The sequence below is a fragment of the Pleurodeles waltl genome, chromosome 10 (assembly GCF_031143425.1).
Source record: "Pleurodeles waltl isolate 20211129_DDA chromosome 10, aPleWal1.hap1.20221129, whole genome shotgun sequence".
In the NCBI taxonomy this organism is placed as follows: Eukaryota; Metazoa; Chordata; class Amphibia; order Caudata; family Salamandridae; genus Pleurodeles; species Pleurodeles waltl.
In genome coordinates, this window is record NC_090449.1 from 365,937,913 (window position 1) to 365,959,645 (window position 21,733).

Here is a 21,733-nt window from a genome sequence, read left to right on the forward strand (position 1 = left end):
AGAACTTGGAAGCCAGTTTTGAAAATCCAGGGGCGCTCTTGGTGCCTCTGTCACTTTCACAGCTCTCTGAGCTTCAAAGGAGAGAGAAAGAAAGATGGGGAGGGGGAAGGTATGGTGAAAGCAATTAGAGTGGGAGAATAAGGTGAAGAAAGGAGGAGGGAGAGAGAATAGATGAATGAAGAGATATGTGAGGAGACGAAAGGTGCAGGGCTGGTTGAAGCTTTTTTGCCAGGGATACTTTTGTTCCCTAGTCTGGCCATGGCAGCCAAAACCACTTTGTAATCGGTATACTGAAATGAATGAACTCAGAAGTGCAGTTAACATGCTCAGAAGCACTCAGAAGTGCAGTTAAAGCACCTGCAGAAGAAGCCAGGTAAAGGCTGCTGATTCCACTGCAAATCCAGATTCTTGATTAATTTATGTTACTTTTATAAAGCCATTTATTTATGTATGCAGATTTTTACATCACAAGCATGACCCATGGAGCGTAAAGCACTCTACAATGCCAAGCAACAGGTGTCAATACAATGTTTAAAATATATTACAATAAATGAATGAAACAAAAGTAAAATTGAATACTGTAGGAAGCATTAAATAAGGGATGTATATGCTTACATGGAGTAAAGACCTCAGACAACTATGTACATAAAAGCCATTGTCCCAGTCCACACTAAAATTTGAACCTAAAACCATGGGACAAACAGTATGGGACGGTAAAGCAGATGTGTTTGGTTTTAACACCTCAGGGCAGGAGGGATCTAGCAGGGTAGTTGGTGACAGGAGATCTGAAAGTGTGTCTGCTCTGGACATAAAGAGAAGGAAGAAGATGTAGGAAAGGGGGGCTACTGCCACAAACCCTAAATCATATTAATGAAGCCACTTTGTGTGTCTTTGAATGACTGCAATAAATGGAGTAAGGCAAGGACGCATACATTGTTGCGTTGCCTTACTCTGTGCTAGCGGGAATTCCATGGGCATTGCAGTGGGTGTTCCCTCCAACTTCCTTGGATTTTTACATATCCCCAGATTTACAAGACCTTGTTAAACTGGGGATGTGCCAAAACCTTACACCTCGCCAGGGGCAGCTCAACTAAATGAAATATCACTATTTCTCCTCGATTTTTACTCTTTCAATGTGTGTTGCAGAATAGAAAGAGGGTAAAGCCTCCCAGGTTTGTTTTTGTGCAGGAAGGAGGTCCATCCCACACAAAAACAATCCTGCATGCAACACAGACACTATGGTGCAAGGGTACATGCATTGGCGCTAGGCAGCCAAAAGGGTGCTAGCACACGGGAAAAGGATAGGAATGTGCTGCATTGGCTTAAATATGTGCAATAAACTCATAAATATGACCCTTAGTGTACACAAATGGATCATTAGTTGTGTAAGATGTGAGATCTGCACAAGCAATAGGTGACAATTTCTCCTTACTGAGAACCAAGCAACCCATTGTAATGCTTGACTTTCTCAGGGTAATGAAGAAGAGCAGTCCAAGGTCTACTCAGGAGAGGTGGTATGGGCTAGTTATCAATAAATGATTGCCCAGTCAGTGTTCAGTGCTTCTTCTTTAGAAAAAGAAAAAGTACATTTATTGCACACACCACTAAATACTGTGCATTAACTTACATAAGGCAGATTAACAATAACTCAGATGACATTCTGTAGTCATATTTGTCATGACCCTCAAAATCACAGAACCTCCCTACCTATACCAGATAGACATCAGGGGGTATCACTTTAAATAACACAATCTTTATCAAGGGTAATCACAAATCAACCCTATTGGCTTCGTCAGAAGTACACTACTTGAAAGACAAATAATCCACATGTTAAAACTGCCATCATTTCACTGTAATCAATAATAACCATGTGTGAATACCACGATTTTAATCAATAAACCATTTCAACATTGTTCAACAATCACGGACAGTATACATTATTAATAAAGCATTGAAAATAAAAATGTCATGTGTTAGCATCTTTTTTTATACATTCATTCTATATAAAAGTCAGCCATCGCACTAGCCCCTAGAGAAAAGTGCATTATTAGCTGAAGAATAAAGCTTCAGCCTAAGGAGTTTTTAGGAAAATGATGAAATGCCTGGTTGGAGTCATCAATTTTAGGAGCCTAGAAACATGTGGTCAGTTTTTAAATATTACTTCCGGGAGACTGCTGCAACTCCTGTAACCCCCCCAAGACTTGTATAATTAGTTGGTGATGCCTCTGCTGTCCTGGGGCCACCACAAGTAGGGAAACTATATGTAAATGAGCCTCTACTGAGGCAATATGAGACATTCCCAGCCGAGGAGCAGCAAATAATTAATGAACTGCTCTCTCGCTGCTTGTGAGAACCACACATTTTTTTCCCTTTTTCCCTTTTTGTTTTTTCTTTTTACACGGGACTGCTTGTGGGTGCCCTGTCTCATCAGGGACACCCGCACATGGTCTAGGCCACTGAGGGCCCGTGGGGGAATGGGGGAGCCCTAAAGCCCCCTTTATCCTGCCAGCTCCCAGAACAGGAGTAAAAATCTATTTGGTTCCCACCTGTGCTGACTTCAGTGGGCAGGGACACAGGGTCTTCTACCTTCCACCTTGAGCAGAAGGCTCAGAACAGGATGCAGCCCTGAAACTCAGGCATGAAGGGTGGGTAAGCACCCACAGCAATCCTTTTGTTTCTGGGTCACCAGGCATGGGGTTCATGGACCCATTTGACTACACCTGCTTGCCTGCATCTTGTGTTCATCTGCCCTGGGGAGAAAATACAGTGGGGTGCCACATGCTCATTTTTTCTAACATGCTTGTCAAATGACAGAGCTTTAAAAGGTTACAAAATTCAGACCCAATGGGCAAGTTAAAAAGTTATTTGGCTCATATTACTCAAGGTGGTGAGCTCAAGCCATCAGGAGCAGTTCCAGGCCTCAAAGGTGGTGTAGGTTGCTGGGAATTGGTTTTACTAGTCCCCTATGCCACCTTTCCTACTGGTCTTTGTCTCTGGTGCTCCTTTCCTTCTTCTGGCGTGCAGAAGTCCAGATCCCCCCTAACTGGTCCTCAAGGGACTGAAGATGCTAGCCTCATTGGCCCTTCAGAGACCCACTGGTCCTAGAGTCCTGGGACAGCTGTGGGCAGAGTCTTTAGACTTATAGGACTTCAGGTGGCTTGCCCTTCCTGTTGTCCATGGCTGTTGCCACCATCCAGTTCCAGTAAAAAGCACTCTCTCTATCTCTCATGCAAGAGATGTTAAATGGTGTTGGAATGTTCTAGAAGGCAGGCACCCTGGCCCATGGTAGAGTGCCATATCATCTCTGCACCCCTGTTCCAAGCCTCTTGCACAGCTTGGGACAGTTCAAGATAGTGCTGTACAGAAGTCATTGGTCATATCTCTGGGAGCATAAGCTCTGTCTCTAGCTAACATCACTGCCATGGCCTTTCCAAACAAAAGTTCAAAGAATAGTCACATCCTGTATTAGCTCTAGTTGTCTAGGCCTCCTTCTGCGCTGCCCTAGCCCTGGTACAGTGTGACAGCTAATAATAAGATACAGATTTTCTTTCTCACCCTTCCTCCTCAGGCGCTGAGGAAAGCACTGTTAATTGCTCATTTTCTGTATGGAGGCCTTTGTTCCCTCTGTTGAGGAGCAAAGTATTTAGCTTAGCCCAGCAGGGTGACAAAAGGCCTGCACTCTGACCCTGAGTTGAGCCAAAGAAATGTGAAGGTGTACATATATGATTTGGGCCCAGGGTAATCAGACCGGGTGCACGTGTCAACCCACTTTTACACTCAGGGTAATATTTATGGGCTTTTGATGCAGGGAAGCACAGCAAGTCATCTTGTTGCACTGCCCTGCATCAAAGGGAAAGGGCCCTCCATCAAAGGGAAAGGGCAGGAATGCACCATTTCTATGGCATACAGTGCACTCCTGTCCTTTCCCACTACGCTGGTGATGTTTTGGCAGCCTAACGCTAATGCAGGCACTCTCGCATCACAGTGCAAGGGTGTCTACATTGCATGAAGGAATGTTTTTGTGCAGGAAGGGGCATCTTTCTGTACAAAAACAATCCTGGGAGGCTTTTTACTCTTTTTATGTGTGCTGAGGAAAGATATTTCTCCTTGTTGTGCCTCCTCTGGGGAGGTGTAAGGTTTTGGAGCATCCCCAGGTTTACAAGCACTTGTAAATCTCTGGATGTGTAAAAATACATGGGTGTTGTGTAGAAATACCCACCACAGTTCCGTTAGAATGCCTCCCATGTGAAGAGTAAGGCAATACAACGATTTGTGCTATCTTGCCATTCTCCATATCTATAAGGCCATTCAAAACCACACGAAGTGGCTTTGCGTGACCTCATAGATATTCTTGCAAGATGTGCTGCACAGTTGCATCACAAAACGTGATGCAATGGCTGTGCAAGGGGCTCGTAAATATGTCCCTCACTTTGTAGGCATAAGGGAAGCAAACCTGCACTATAAGGTGGATTTCCCCTTATAAGAATAATACAGTGTCAATGCAAACAAAACAGTAAACTGTACTGACTTTGCCTATGAGAATGCACTAATGTCATAAGGCCTATCCTAGGTCACCGACTAACCTTGCAGAATCCCCTGTAAACTGGTGTAGCTGTGTGCAATTACCAGGCTGTGCTTGACAGTAGTCTCTTAGGCACAGCCCTTCCGCATGTGCAAATATGTGTGCGACCTTGTAACCAGCCAAGCACCGCTTACCCTATCTGTATTGCAGTAGCCTTAACTTAAAAGAGGGACACTGGCAGTACACAGATGATTTGCCATGTGATTTCTGTGGGTGAGACATTCACAGTAAAAAGTCCAATACCAAGTGATCAAAAATGCAATAAAATTCATACATATTAATTGGGAGTATTCCATTTTCTAACACTGAAGCTACCTATAACTGCGAATCTACATTGTGTTATCCATAGTCTACCTTTAATGTACATTGTCTACACTTCTCCATTATATATTTATGCTCTCTAATCTCTTACACAACATGTGATTAATCAGAAAGGCACAACATATCCCCACCATCAAGTACTTTGCATTTCTCTGTGCTATGTACACTCACAAGTCCCCACCATTCAATCTTATTTAACCACCTTTTGAACACAATAAATCCCCTACCTTCATGCCATAAAAATTACTCCACTACTGCAATCTCTTGTAATCTCAGACAGGACCCTGCTGTCAATCACCAAAGGGACTCTGTGTTCCACAAACCTTTGCCCTAGGATGAGGGGCTATTTCCTGCTCTCCAATGTTGCCTCACTAAATAATGCACCACCACCTCCCATAGCACAGGTCACTGATGCCGTCATCAGAGGGACTCGATGTCCCACAAGCCTTTGCCCCAGGAGGAGGGGCTGTTTCCTATTCTTCTACTCTGCCAAGCTTAATAATGCACCATAACCTCTCACAGCGTTGGACACTGCTGCCGATCACCAGAGGGACTCATGCCCCACAAGTCTTTGCCCTAGGAGGAGAGGCTGTTTCGTGCTCTACCATGCTGCCATGCTTAATAGTGTGCCACCACCTCCTGTGGCACGGGACACTACTGCTGGTCACCAGATGGACTCTGTGTCCCACAAGCATTTGTCCCAGGAGGAGGGGCATGCTTCCTGCTTTCTTGTACTACCACACTTAACATCACCACCAAAGCCCGGGCCAAGAGCTGTCCCATCCATGCCCATCAGAGACTGGAGGAAGCTGGGCCGGACCACCCCTCTTGGTTCTTTGAGAGAGTCCTATCTGTGTCTTCAACTATGACATGCAAATAAGGTTTGTGTTGGAACCTATAAACAGATTGGAGTTTGCTATTGAATGCTCTGTTAATATCTTATGTGATAAATGGGTAAATATAAGGCAAGAGGCTCGCTGTCAGCAGAGGATAGCAAGAAGAAAGCAAGTGTTCGGAATGCTGCATCTTACTGGTCCATTAAGGATATTGATATACTTTATTGAAGAAGTTGACCTTCTACTATCTGATAATAATTCTTCCCTTGTCCATCCTATTCCTTCTAATCCACTCATCCAGCTGCAATTTGATATATTTAACAAAGACTCTCATCACTTTAAAGAAAAATCAAATACAAGGGCATATATTATCATGTGCAGGATATTGTAGAAGAGAGAGGTGGCTAAAGGTCACAGCAGACAGAGTATAGTGGCGAGGGGAGCAGCCAATCCCCCCTTAGACTCTATCCCCAAATTAATTGCGGCCATTACCTAGGAAACAGGGGAAATTCAAGTGTTCCAGTCCCAACTAAATGCATTATTGAAAGAATTCTTGGTGGCGTCAGTGTACCTAATTGTGAGGGAACCCATCAGCCTAGAGTCTCAGCTACTATTACTGAGCTCCCTCTAGTGAGCCCAATGTCTAATAATATTACCAACAATAAGGCCATACTATCTGAGCTACAAAGCCTTAAGTCTGAAATTCCTGAATTAAAATCTCTGGTGATGTTGTTAATGGGGATATTCATGACAGCTAAAATTGATTTCCCTGCTTTCTCCAATCTTACTACTGGCCATATCACCAATAACATTGTAGATAAATGGTAGATACAACATTCCACAGCAGAATTGCAGCAAAAATCACAAGTTAGTGCTCTTGAGTACTAGCCATAATCTAGAACAAATATCGAAGACAATTAGTGAATTGCTAACAAGAGAAAGATTGTTAGCTCCAACAGTAAGTGTGAGCGGGGATATATCAACTGGTAATTATCAGGGTCTGTATCAGGCCAGTTGACAACAAATTCTTCTATACCATGGATTGAACTTTCTCCGAAATCCATGCCCTTTTATATTGGTGATTAAGAATGTTGTAAAACCTACAATGCATGAATCTCAGGAAGCCCTGAAAGATAAGTGTGTCCATTGGCTTGAGGCTCGCATGAAGGACATAAACATTCTCAACAGATAAATTATCATGATAATTTTGGGTAGCTTGAGTTGAAAGCTTAGGGAAAGACTGCAAAGCTGACTGTGTGAGCATTCATTTTCATTTGCCTCACGTTGTGCACACATTATTAAGGTCTTATTGTAACAACATAATTCAGTTTGAAGGACCCCAACTCGTTCCCCTTTTAATAGGCCTAAAGATAATGCCAGCATGGTGCACAGACCCTCACTTCCTATGATCAAAAGACTACCGACCATGCACCGAGCATTTAAATTAACTGTATCTAAACATTATCAACATTTTTGCAAAGTTGAGGAAGTAGATGGACTTATGACAGCTGGGCTGGAATGATTAAATGCAGAGGGTGTAGTGGGAGCTGATATAGGTCCTTCCTCTTTTGGGCACCCAATTGGATCATATAGAAACGATTACTAATTGTGTAGACATTAGTCAAGCGCTAGAAAAGGCAGGGGATTTATGTAATATTAGCTTATCATCTAACCCCACCAATGGCATTAGTTTGGTTACTTCTACAGTTCTTAGTTGGGCTCATGTTATTGATAATGTAATTCCATTCACTAAGCTTTTTTCCTGGAATCTTGATGGGTTTTCTTCTAACTTTACATGTCTTGAATGGTGTCATTTCATAGACTGGGTCGATATTTGACTTTTCCAGTTGAGCTGGTCTCTGTCCCCTCAATTCCGTACTGGATTTGTTGATTTCAGCCAGACTGCTGCTGCAGCAGGGAAGGAGGGGAAGGGACAGCCATCAGAAGGGCTAACAATTTGGATGAAAACCACCATGTCTTGTGTGACTATGATGCTCAACTTGGGTTCCCCAGATTTAACTTGTGTCAGTTTGCAAGTTCCATCAAATGACATGTTTTACAACTAAACTGTTTATTGTCGATCAGTAAGCAGCAATTCTGAGTCATGTGTTATAGATCTGTTTAACACACATCTATCAGCCCTTCCTACTGGTACATATAACATTGTTGCATGGGACTTCAATGATATTTACAAGCCCTTAAATTCAGATATTGAGGCTCTCATGAGTGAAGAAGACCATGTCTGGGGAATTCCATAACTTACAATACCCCCTGTTAAGAAATGGACTGCAGTGGCTGTTCAAATGAATGCACATACCCTTAACCATAGCTTAAGAGCTTGGAATGATAGAACAGTTTCTGATAAAGAGGTAAAATACAATTGTAATCATATGTATGACTCTAGCCTTACTGATTACATCGTGTTAGATATTTAGAAGTGGCTCAATCTTGTTGACACAGTTGTAATCCCACATCAAGATAGTGATCACAGTGCTCTTGATCTCACTCTTAGGATACTGGGAAATAAATTATGTTGTTCTCATACTGAACATTTTGATAGAAGGCCAAGATTAACTAATTACCAGTGCAGAATAAAATGGAGTGCTATGATAGAGCCTTTGGACTCAGGGGGATGGACTATAATGTGGTCACTGATGACATCGGAGGCATGTTGCTGTTAGTTTCATCTAAGAAACAATGGGTTATTTTGGATAGAGTTAGTGACATGCAAAATTAAATGTTTTTGCTTTGAGGAATCATTTTTATGTTGAGACTAAGGCCTTCATTATGACATTGGTGGTAAATCCCACTTACCGCCACACAGACGGCCGCCAACTTACCGCCGCTGCAGCAGATATCTGTTCACCATATTATGATACAAACACACTAATCCGACAGAATACTGCCACGGACACAAATCTGCCAGACCAAAGGTCAGTGATAAACAGGTGGTATCAAAACCCACACTGCTTCGCCAACAGAACAATGCCCACCACATTATGACCCACGGATCACCCCGGCTGAAATTCAACTGCAGTAAAACATTGGGGGTACATACAGCCCCGCTCAAAATGGACACACACAAACAAAACAACACCACATTGGACAATTCAAGCAACACACACCGACACCCATACACACACCACACCCACACACCCACACCACTATAAAACACACACACACATTACCCACAACCATCTACGATTACAAATCATTGCCTACAGAGAGACACCAAGACAACTGACACAACTAGAGACACACACTATTCACACCTATACACCAGTCATGCACTCCACATCACACACCCCAACACATTACCCAACACACCCTCGCCAACACACATCACACAACACCCATGGCACCACAAAGACACCCCTGTTTCACAGAGGAGGAGTTAAGGGTCATGGAGGAGGAAATTGTCAGGGTAGACCCACAGCTATTTGGTGCACACAGTTACAGCAGATATCAATAGCCAGGAAGATGGAGCTATGGCGGAGAATCATGGACAGGGTCAACGCTGTGGGACAGCACCCAAGAACTAGGGATGACATCTGGAAGAGTTGGAACGACCTACGGGGGAACGTACGTTCAGTAGCAGCAAGACACCAGCTCGCTATCCAGAGGACTGGCAGTGGACTCCCACCTCCTCCCCCACAACTCACAGTATGGGAGGAGCAAGTCTTGGCAATACTGCATCCTGAGTGCCTGGCTGGAGTCGGAGGAGGACCCCCCTACCTGCATGCCATCACATACCCTCACCCTCACTCCCATCAATCCACTACATCCTACACACTCCACCCTCACATCTCACTCATCCCAATGCCAAGATCTACATGCTGTACCACTGCATGGACTCTCCTCACAGCCCTGCATGGACACTCATCACTAAAGCATGCACACCATAGACAATTAACTATCCCGTCATACACTAACATACACAAGTGAAAGGTAACAGGGCAAATCCAACCATAGAGGGGAAGCCACAGATGTACAATATGTCAGACACAGAAACCATAACACATCATTTCCATCCCCACAGGTACCCCAGCCAATGTCAGCGTAGAGGACGTGCCAGCACTATCCAGTCCCCCAACTGAAGAGGCCCACAGTGATGACAGCAACTCTGGTATTCAGGATCTGGATGACCTACCTGGCCCATCAGGGACCACTGGACAGCCGGTTCCCCAAGCCCAGTCACATACCACCACAGAGCCTCCCCCATCAGGAAACACCACCACAGCACCCACCCAGCATACCCATACCTTTGCTCCAGGACACGTCAATCAGCAGTGTGTCCACCTCTACAGGGACCACAGGGCACACCTCGCCCCAAGACAATCAGGGACCTCAGGTCAGTGGCAGTGGGCACACAGTTCAGGGGACAGAGGCACAGGCCACCAGGGACACTGGGAGGACTGCTGTGCACCAGGGGGAGGACAGGCCCAGTTAACTGACTCTCCAGGAGGCACTAGCTGAGATCCTGGGGGCCTATCAACATTCCCAGGACATGATGGGCCAGATGGTGGACAATGTACAGCAGAACAGGCGGCTGCAGGAGGGACAGTACCAGGGGATCAGGGAGGAGTTGCAGGCCATCAACCACACCCTGATCTCCATGGCAGGGATGCTGGCAGACATGGCCAACATTATGAGGGAGGCAGTCTCACACCAGCAGGCCCCTGCCACTAGCCAAATATCTGAATAGCCTTCCACCTCCGCTGCCACTAGTGGCCAGGAGCTCTGCTACAGGACTCACAGGCCACCAGCACCCCTCCCCCTTCAGAAGGTGAACCACCCCGCAAATGCTCCCTGCAATACAGACAGAAGCCAGAGACACTTGCCAAGACCCCCGCTAGGAAATGAGACTCTCCTGATTGTCACCCTTGTGTCCCATTCAGTCACCCTGTCCACCTTGAACTGCCATTGCTCCCCTTCCTATGGCCCCTTGGGCAATGCACCTGTGCTACAAACAGACTGGAACAATGCCCTGGACTTTCCTCCATCATCAGCCTATCCCATTGCACTTTCACCCCATATGTTAGCACTTCAATAAACACCCTTTGAAAAAAAAAACATTTGGAGTATTTCATGTATATCAAATATGTATTCATTGAAACGGGTACAAACATTGCAAATTAATTGTACAGATAATGAGCATAAATTAACGACCTGTAGCTGGCTGTAGTGATAACATCAGGAGTATATGTCAGGTTACCAACATCTGCAAAATGAACCGGCAGAAGGAACAGTAAGTGGGCATAGAAGTGATAAATATCAGCATGCCATTGCCACACAGATTACAACCAATGTCATTGAAATGTAAAGTAACACTGTCCTACCTGTGTGTCATTGGAAGTATTGTTGGATCACATATGTTCTGTTGTCCTCATACTCATCCTCTGCCTCGTCATCCTCACTGTCCACAGGGTCTACTGCTGGCACATGGGCATCTTCAGCATCCTCCTCCTGCAGGAATGGGACAGGGCGTTTGAGGGCCAGGTTATGCAACATGCAGCATGCCACTACTATCTGGCAGACCTTCTTGGGTGAGTAGCACAGGGATCCACCTGTTAGATTGAGGTACCGGAACCTGGCCTTCAGGAGCCCAAAGGTCCTTTCAATGATCCTGTCTGGTTCACCTATGTGCCTTATTATAACATTCTTCTGCCCTTGTCCTGGCATTCTTCACAGGGGCAGCAGCCATGATAGGTTTGGGTAACGAGAGTCAGCAGCAAATATTGAGGGACAACATTTAGCCACACACTATTCTATATGGCCCACACCATAGCCATACACCAACATCTACTGGGTGGGAACCAGGGCTCACCTATTAGCCACACCCTGTGCCTCTGTAGTTGGCCCATCACATTTGGGATGCTGCTATTCCTCAGGACAAGGACATCATGCACCGGCCCAGGATACTTAGCATTGACGTGGGAGATGTACTGGTCCGCCAAGCACACCATCTGAACATTCATGGAGTGGAAACTCCTACGACTCCTAAACACCTGTTCATTCTGATGGGGGGGGGGACAAATGCAATATGTGTTCCATCAATTGCCCCAATTATGTTGGACATATGTCCCATTGCATAAAACTCGTTCTTCACTGTGGCCAAATCGTCAACCTGGGGGAAAACATTGTAGCTGCACATGTGTTTTATCAGGGCAGACAACACACTTGTCAGCATGTTTGAGAACATTGGCTGTGACATTCCTGCTGCCAAGCCCACTGTCACTTGGAAAGAACCAGTTGCCAGGAAATGGAGTACTGATAGAACTTGCACAAGAGGGGGGATCCCAGTGGGGTGACGGATATCAGATATCAGGTTAGGTTCAAATGGGCACACAGTTCTGTGATTGTGGCCCTGTCAAGTCTATAGGTGAGGATAACGTGCCTGTCCTCCAGTGTTGCCAAGTCCACCAGGGGTCTGTACACAGGGGTATCTCTCCACCTGCTATTCATCCACAATGGTAGGGATCTAAGGGACAAAAGAGTGAGTCACAAACTAACAATGGAGCTACAATAGTAGTTTGCATCCTGTAAACATGTAATGGGTCAGTGCGAATTGTCCAGTATGTGCTAATATCTCTTGTGACGCAGCATTATTCCAGGGCCTGCCCCCCCCCGAAATGGCGTTCGCCTGTCCTGTTTGTGGGACAGGTGGAATTGAGGTAATTCCGCTGATGTTGTGCACCATTGCAGGAGGCGGTCGGGAACCACTGTGCAACTTCTCAGTGGTTAACATTGGGCCCTATGGGGTACAGTAGCCAATGGTGATCTACGACGGAGGTGAAGGTATGCACCGCCGCAGACGTGACTACCATTTTCTATCATATTCCTCAGTTGCTACCTGACCTTCCATAGGAGAGGACCTACACTGCATGGGCTGCTGTGACCAGTGTCTGGAACCTACCACGGCCGGTGTGACCGGGGAAAGGGCCCCAGCCTTCAATTCGGAGGCGTTGGATCGTTTGGTGGATGGGGCCCTACCCCAGTACGGACTGCTGTATGGGCCTCCAGACCAACAGGTGAGTACACTGTGGGCACGATGCATGTGGCATGAATGCATGGAGTTGTGAGTGTGAAGGCCTCGTGTAAGGGGGGTTGGTGAATGTCCTCTTGGCGGCGTATAGGTTGTGTGCTGGGCCATGTGTGTGGCAATGGTGATGGGAGTGGCTATGGTGGGCCATATGTGTAACAGGCAGGACAGTTTGTCTAATGGTATTTTCCTGTGTGTATTGCCTCTGCAGGTCAGTGCCCATCAAAAGAAGGATATTTGGTGTGCCATCGCCAAGGAGGTGCGGACCCTGGGAGTCTATCGCAGGTGGAGCACCCCCTGTCGCAAACGGTGGGAGGACCTGAGACGCTGGGCACAGAAGATGGCAGAGGCCCAGCTGGGGATGTCCTCCCTACGAGGAAGGGGTGCCAGTCGAACCCTCACCCCCCGATGGCCCACAGACTGGCAGTGGCCTATCCAGAGCTTGAGGGCATCCCAGCAGCCACAAGGGGATGAGTACAGTGCCCATCATTACAACTTACGCATGGTAGGGTGGTATCTGGGTGGTGGATGTTTGTCAGTGGGTGCCCCGAAGCCAGGCCTGATATTGCAGCATAGGTCCCCAGGTGGCTAGGGTTCTGAAGAGATAATCCTGCTACCTGGCTCATAGTCATCCACTACTGGTCAGGGCTGGGTGAGTCCCAGGTGTGCTGCATTTGGCGGTGTATGCCCCTCCCCATGCCTTGGTGGCTAGCAATTTCTCTGGTAGTGCAATGCATAGTGCGTAGGGCTGTTCCCTGTGTGTGAGTGTGCTGTGTATGCCAACAATGGTATTGGTTCAGCCACTGACCCAGTGTATCCTTTGTATCTTCCCCCCCTTTCTTGTTTTGTCATCCTGTCCTTATGTGCATTAGCATCATCCGGTGGAGGAGAAGAGGCACCGGGGATGGAGGGAGCTGCATCCCACAGGTCCCAGTCCACAGACAGTGAGGGCACCAGTGGGATGGAGGACGAGGGGAGCACCACAGCAGAGACTGGAGGGGACACTTTAGACACAGATACCTCTTCCGATGGAAGTTCCCTGGTGGTGGCAAACACTTCTGTGACCACCCCAGCTAGAGGTACATTCGCCACCCCCATACCAGCACCGCCCTCCCAGCAGAACTTCAGAGTTGCCTGTGCCCGCTCACCCAGGATGGTGGGCATCTCCTTCGTCCCAGGCACCTCAGGCCCTGCCACAGTGAGCCCTGCTGCCCTGAGTGAGGAGGCTATTGACCTCCTGAGATCCATCTCTGTAGGGCAGTCAGCCATTGTGAATGCAATCCAGGGGCCGGCAGCCCAGTTGCAACAATGTAATGAATTCCTGGAGGGAATTCACACTGGATTGGTGGCCCAACAGAGATCAATTCAGGCTCTGGCCTCCTCTCTGATGGCAGCCATTGTCCCTGTTCAGCTGTCGTCCCCCCTCCAACTTCCACTTCCCAGTCCCATTCTCCTCAACCCCAACCCATCCCAGCCACACATACAGATGAGCATGCACACAAGACAACACCCAAGAGTGTCACAGGAAAACACAAGCACCACACTTCATCACACAGGCACTCGCACAAACACCATCCTGTTGCAGACACAACAACTTCCACTATTTCCACTGTCTACCCCTCCTCCACCTTCACCACCTCCCTCCCAACCATGTCCACACTCACACCTGCATGCACTACATCATCATCCACTACCAGCATCATCACCACACCAAGCAGAACACACACATTACTGGCAGACACCTCCACAACATCCATCTACATGTCCCCTGTGTCCTTTCCCACTGTGTCTGTCCCCCCTCCTAAAGTAAACAAACGCAAGCACTCAGACACCCAACAGTCATCCACCTCACAACAGTGCATCCGTCTGAGGGTGCAGAGGATGTGCAGGAGCCTCCACCCACCAGCAGCACCACCACAGTGCAGCCATGACCGCCGGCGGAAGCAATGTAATCCTGCCTCCATGGGCTGCTGTGTGGGCTGCCCCCTCCAGAACCAGTGGGCAAAACACCCACTCCAAAGTCTGTGGCCTTGCACACCCCAGGATCAAGCACAGGGCATGTTGCCCCCACCAGAACCAGTGGGCAAAACACCCACTCGAGAGACTGTGGCCCATCACTCCCCAGGATCAAGCACAGAACATGTTGCCCCCTCCAGAACCAATGAGCAAAACAGCCCCTTGAGAGACTGTGGTCCATCACTCTCCAGGATCAAGCACAGGGCATGTTGCCCCCTCCAGGACCAGTGGGAAAGACACCCACTCGAGAGACTGTGGCCCATCACTCCCAAGGATCAAGAACAGGGCATGCTGCCGCTCCAGAACCAGTGGTCTTGTTTCATCTCCCGGCTGAGGTGCCCCATGTCCCCCTGAGGTGCCTGCCTATTTACCAATTGATGCCCCTGTAGTGTTCTCTCCTTTTTGAAACAGGTGACAATTGGTGCCTTGAACTTTGACACGTGGCCATGTGGCCCATGCAAACTGAGGACTGGGCTGTGATCCTTTTTCTGTAAATTTGTATATATGTGTTATGTTGCCTAACTTATTATTTCTACTGTGTTGATCTGATTGCAAACACTTTGGCGAAATTGTGTTGTCCTTGCATTTTTCAGCAGATTTAGGGGGATTAACTTGTTTTCTTGTGCATCTGGTTGTGTGTATGGGGTGTGTGTGGTACGTGTGTGTGTCACTCTTTTTTTCCTCCTCCCCTCCCTTGTGTGCTAGGCATCTGTACTCACCGTCGTCGGCTTCGCCGCCGTTGGTATTTGTAGTGGAACATAGAATATCATTGGATAAACATGCAGTTCTGGTTCCATGGCGGCGTGGTTCTTCCCTGTGTCTCCGATGGTGAATCCTTTCACTTCTGTACAGTGTTTCCACCAAGCTTTTGATGTCATTGGTACCGCCCCGGAAAAGGTGACAGATTGTCTGTTCATGATATGGTAGATGGAACATTGACTTCTGCCTGGCTATAGGTGGCTACCGCCATGGTGGCTGTTGTTTCCGCCCTGGCGGTCGGGGTGGTACATTGGCTGTATTCCGAGATCTTTCCGCCATGGTCATAGTTTGCGGTACTTACCGCCAGCCTGTTGGCGGTATTACCACCACTTTATCACCTACCACCAGGGTCGTAATGAGGGCCTGAGTGCTCGGCATGGAGAAAAGATCAGCCCACATGGTAAAAAACATGCTGTAGAGCTGCTATGAAGTCACTTTCGAAGACCACTCGAAGTCAATACTGCCCCCAGATGCAAGGAGCTAGAAGAATTTATAAAGTTATGATCACTACAGCCAAAAGAGAAAGGGAGAATGATAGTTGGGCAGGCCTGTTGAGTGCTGTAAGGGTAATTGATCATCATTCCTTTTTGACCATACCTGCTGGACGCATAGATAGACAATGGAGATTTCTTCACATGCAGGAATGCACAACAAAGTCCAGTCTTTGTCCCCTTGCACAGGCAGAAGCAGCAACTGCAGGATAGCTCCACAAAGGACAGTCACAGGCAGGGCAACACTTCTCCTCAGCTCTTCTCCAGGCAGAGGCTCCTCCTGATGTCCAGAAGTGATCTAAAGTTTGTGGTTTTGGGTGCTCTTCTTATATCCATTTTGGCCTTTGAAGTAGACCTACTTCAAAGGAACGTCTCTCTTGTTTGTGAAATCTTGCCTTGCCCAGGCGAGGCCCCAGACACTCAACATGGGGTTGGAGACTGCATTGTGTGAGGACAGGCACAGCCCTTTCAGGTGTAAGTGACCACTCCTCCCCTCCCTCCTAGCACATATGGCTCATCAGGATATGCAGGCTACACCCCAGCTCCCTTTGTGTCTCTGTCTAGAGAGAGGTGCAAACAGCCCAACTGTCAAACTAACCCGGACAGGGAATCACAAACAGGTAGAGTCACAGAATGGTTTATGCAAGAAAATGCCCATTTTCAAAAAGTGGTATTTTCAAACACACAATCTTAAAACCAACTTTACTAAAATATGTATTTTTAAATTGTGAGCTCAGAGACCCCAAACTCCACATGTCTATCTGCTCCCAAATGGAATGTACGCTTCAATAATTTTTAAAGGTATTCTCCATATTAACCTATGAGAGATATAGGCCTTGCAACAGTGAAAGCCGAATTTGGCAGTATTTCACTGTCAGGACATGTAAAACACATAAATACATGTCCCACCTTTAACATATACTGCACCTGCCCATGGGGCTACCTAGGGCCTACCTTAGGGGTGTCTTACATATAAGAAAAGGGAAGGTTTAGCCCTGGCAAGTGGGTACACTTGCCAAGTCTAATTGGTAGTTAAAATCTGCACACGCAGACACTGCAGTGGCAGGTCTGAGCCATGTTTACAGGGCTACTAATGTGGGTGGCACAACCAGTGCCGCAGGTCCACTAATAGCATTTGATTTATAGGCCCTGGGCACCTCTAGTGCACTGTACTAGGGACTTACCAGTAAATCAAATATGCTAATTGTGGAAAGCCAATTACATACACATTTTATACACTTGCACTTTAGCACTGGATAGCAGTGGTAAAGTGCCCAGAGTAACAAAAACAGCAAAAACAGAGTTCAGCACACATCAACAACCTGGCAAACAGAGGCAAAAAGTTAGAGGAGACAACGCCACGGATGCCAAATCTAACAGCGACTCTAGCAAAGATGCAGTGAGGCCCTTAATTTTGATCAGTCTCTTCAGCAGTACAAATCTTCAGTAGTCAAGCTGTTTGGTAGCTCTATATGCTGCAGAGCTTTGGGGCTTTAAGGATATTCCCTCTCTGGTGGCAGTTGAAAACCGATTCATGCACTCATTGACTAACCTCACTATAAGTGCTTCACCTATTCCCCTCAGACTTGACTTAGGGTTAAAATCGATTACTGATAAATAGGTTTGAGACCCATTTTATGGAGAAGAATTCGGGCAACTCCAGAACTGATTTCTTATTGACAGGGCCTTGTAGGAGTTCTAGGCATTTCTGGGTCAAGAAATTTGCCCTGGATTAAGTATATAAAAATGTGCCTTACACAGACAAGGTGTGAGAGACTGTGGACTGCTCCAGATGAGTAATATCTAAAGGCTTTATTAAGAGTAGATATTGGCAGTATAAATATGGAACTTTGCTTGGGCAGCCAAGACTCAAAACGCTTACTGTATCCTTTCTAGAACACAAAGATGAATATACATTGGAAGATTACCTGGTTGAACCTGTTGCGACAAAGTCAATTGAAGTTTCAACAAGGGATGCTGACACATCACCCATTTATGGCCAAAAGGCTGCAAGATCCCAAGGAGGCTGATAGGCTCTGCCCCTCTTGTCTTGCGGCCACTGAGACTGTGGAGACCATGTAATCTTCTTTTGCCACCATATCTAGGAAGGAGAAAGAAATGGATACTTCAGTTCCGCCACAATGTAGTCCTCAAGGATTATACAGTGGCATCCAGAATTTTGAAAGATAGTACCAGGCTCTCGCTTTTTGTTGTCCATGTGGAGAAAGAATAAAAAACAACCACAAGTATAGCTCTCCTTTTTCAGATATCTGACTGATGAACACCCCATAGTATTCAGTCTTAGTGATGGGTGCAGTGAGTAGCGTGCTCTTTTTTCAAGCAGACGTTTGTCCCCTGGTTCTTGGCACCCTTCTGTGGGTAAGAGATCCAGGCGGTTCTTTGGCTACCATTTAGTTTTTAGGAACTGTGGTAAAACTGGGAGAAGGCTGTTTGTTACAATGGGGACTTTAATCTATTTGCTTAACAAAGTTTTTTGCCCAATGTGGGAGTGCTGTGTCATAATTTGCTTGGTAACTGGATTGTGTGAGTTACAGAGACATTGTTCTACATATTTGTAATACAGCAACTTATGAGAAACTGTATATTACTGTTGATATTTTGTTACAAATCTCTTATTAAATGCATAACAGTCCAAATAATGCATATTGATCTTATCAAGATGATTTTATATGTTCTTATATTATATTTTTAATACATTGATTGTACTGATTTTATGTGCTTTTATAGCTTGATAGCCGAATAAAGACAATTTTGATTTGAATTGAACAAGCAATCTCCGGACCACTCAAACTCAATTCAAACATCTATGCATGCTCTACAATTCACGTTCTGTGAACGCTCACCATGCCGACATAGCCAATCTCATAAATAGACACAAACTTAATCTCTTTTACATCACAGAAGCGTGGCTGAATTAGTTCTCTAATCCTATTCTAGACTCCTTAAGTATCCCTCAGTTATGAAATAATTTTGCAGAGGCACACTCAACAAATTTGGCGATGGACTACCCATCATACACAAAAATTCCTCAAGTGAGCACAAATTCCTTCCACTAAACCTTCTTTCTACGAATGTCCTAAAGTTGGATTTAAGAACTCATACTCACATTCAGTCTCTCACTACCTTCATGTCGTCTAAACCTGAAATGGTGCTTTCTGCAGCGAATAGCCAAATGTATTTCCTCAGAACAAACACTTTCTCAGAACATCGGAGATCTCAGTATTGACACGGGTAATCCCAAATGTAGCCTATTCAATTAATTGAACTCCGTCATGCAAACGAATGACCTACATCAGCATTCCTCTCTCTCAATTCACTTTAAAGACTGCATTCTGGATTTTCTTATATCCAACAGCACTAGAGTTCACTGCCATTAACTAATCAAAATTGACTGATCAGACCACTTCCTCATCCTATTTTCACTCAACCTCCCTTAAGCACCTTTCATCAACAAAGTTCACCCCATCATCGCTATGAAATAATCCTTTAAAAATCCATCCCCCAACCTCATGAAATTAATGATATCTCATAAACTTCACATTATCAATAATAACACTGATGTCAACACACTTCTAAAAAAAAATATAACAGCATGATATCTAAAGTTGGTGATTTTGTGGCCCCACTGAAAAAGAAATGTCTATGCCACAGAACTTCTCGTCCTTATTTCACCTCTGAACTAAACTAAAAAAGAATATATATATTCACTTGAAAAACAATGAAGGCTCACCAACTCTCCTATAATTCACATAAAGCTGAAATAATTCAGAAAACTATAGAGACATCATATTCAGCTGTTCAAATCCAAATTCCTTCTTTGCAAACCAAGATGTTTTGTATCCCCCTTCAAGAACCAATTTCAGATTTGTCCACTCCAATGCTTCAGTGGCTGCCAAGACAAGCTTAAACTCATCACCACCAGACCTTCTTGAAGTTTTTCACCTATAAATAAATGTCTTCCCATGGCTTGAAACAAAGATTGAAAATGCATCTCTCTTCAAATTATTAAATACATTAGTCATAAACCCTTACTTGGAGCCCTCCAATCTGGCTTCAATGACACAGAATTGAAATGGTCTCTTTAAAAATCCTGGATGACATCCACCTTATACTTGACAAGAATGAGTCCTGCATACTGGTTTTGCTGGACTTCCCTGCAGCCTCTGACACAATCAATCATAACAGATTAATCAGCCACCTTGATTCATTTGATTATGGGTGAACAACAAATTTCGTACTCTTAATCCAAAAACAACATATTTCATTCAGTTCCAACCTAAATAAAAAATAAAAATCTTTAAATCAGGTTCTTCTCTCGCACCTTGAGCTGCCAGATTTCACCCCATCAAAATCTCCATTGGTCTGAACATTAGAAATAATGCTGGATTTCTCTTTACTCATAGTTACTCACATCAACAAAATCTCCAAGAGTGCCACCTTCCAATTACATACATTAAAAAACAAAAACCAATCCACAACCTGATCACCTGAAAATGGCCATTCATGCTCTGAAACTATCTTGATTATAGTTTGGCAATGTGGTCCTTGCTGGGTCTACTTGCTCCTCACTATCGCCTCCAAGAGCCATCTTGCATGCTACTTACTGCCATACTGCATCCCATGGCCAGAAAATGTGATCTCATCTCCCCAGTTCTCCTGGAACATCGCTGGCTCCCTATTGAGGATAGAGTTAAATTCAAGGTGGGATGTTTGGCCTTCAAAGCAATCTATGCAAAAGCACCATCCTACCTGACCAGCCTGCTCAAGACTCCTGGTGATTCAAGGAACTTAAGAAACAGAGAAAACCTTTTCTTGGAAACACCACTATTCAAAGCCTCCCATGCTCTACACCATTCCTTCTCCAGAGCGGCCTCTTCCTTCTTGCCTTTGACCATTAGAAGAGTTCTAACCTTACTGGCTTCCTGAAGCCTAATAAATACCTACTTATTCAAGCTATACCACCTCCAATACCCTTGCATGCAAGCTCTTTCCCTTTCACCCCACTACTTCTCACCTTGCACTAGAAGTCACTTCCTCCTCTGCCTCCTTTACTCCTCTCCCTTCATCCAACCCTTCTCTCCTTCTGCAAGTTGCCTTTCTCACCTATATTCATTCTGCACTCTTTCCCTTCTCCCCCAACCTCCCAACTTCCCTACTCTAGAACCTATCTGGTTAAACTGCACTGTTATTATGACTTCTTCTATATGCTACATCCGGTTGCTATGTTGTTTGGTACAATTCTGACCCTTTTTGCATTACTGTTAACTGTTAAGTGCTTATGTATCTTTGGTGACCATGTACCACATATATCAATGAAATCGATAACATGCATCTGCAGGCTCTAGAAGCAGTGTGTGCAGCAGGCATTGGCCTCCAGACAATCTCGGGTTGTTTATTAGGTAAAGTGTTGTGGCTGAATGTGTAACCTTTAGGTGTAAAACCCATCTCATATAAAAATCGTGCTTCAATGGAAGCCACAGAAGCACTTGTGGGGGCGGTGTGGTATCATAATTAGCCTGATACAGCATTTGTATCATTGGAGCAGTAAACATGGTTGGAAGGAGTTTTGGAATGGGCATCGGAAGAAAGCAATGGCTTTATCACTGACTTCAGATGTTTTCACCCCTGTGCTTTGTTAAATACTGTGTTCTTCTTTTTTACATTA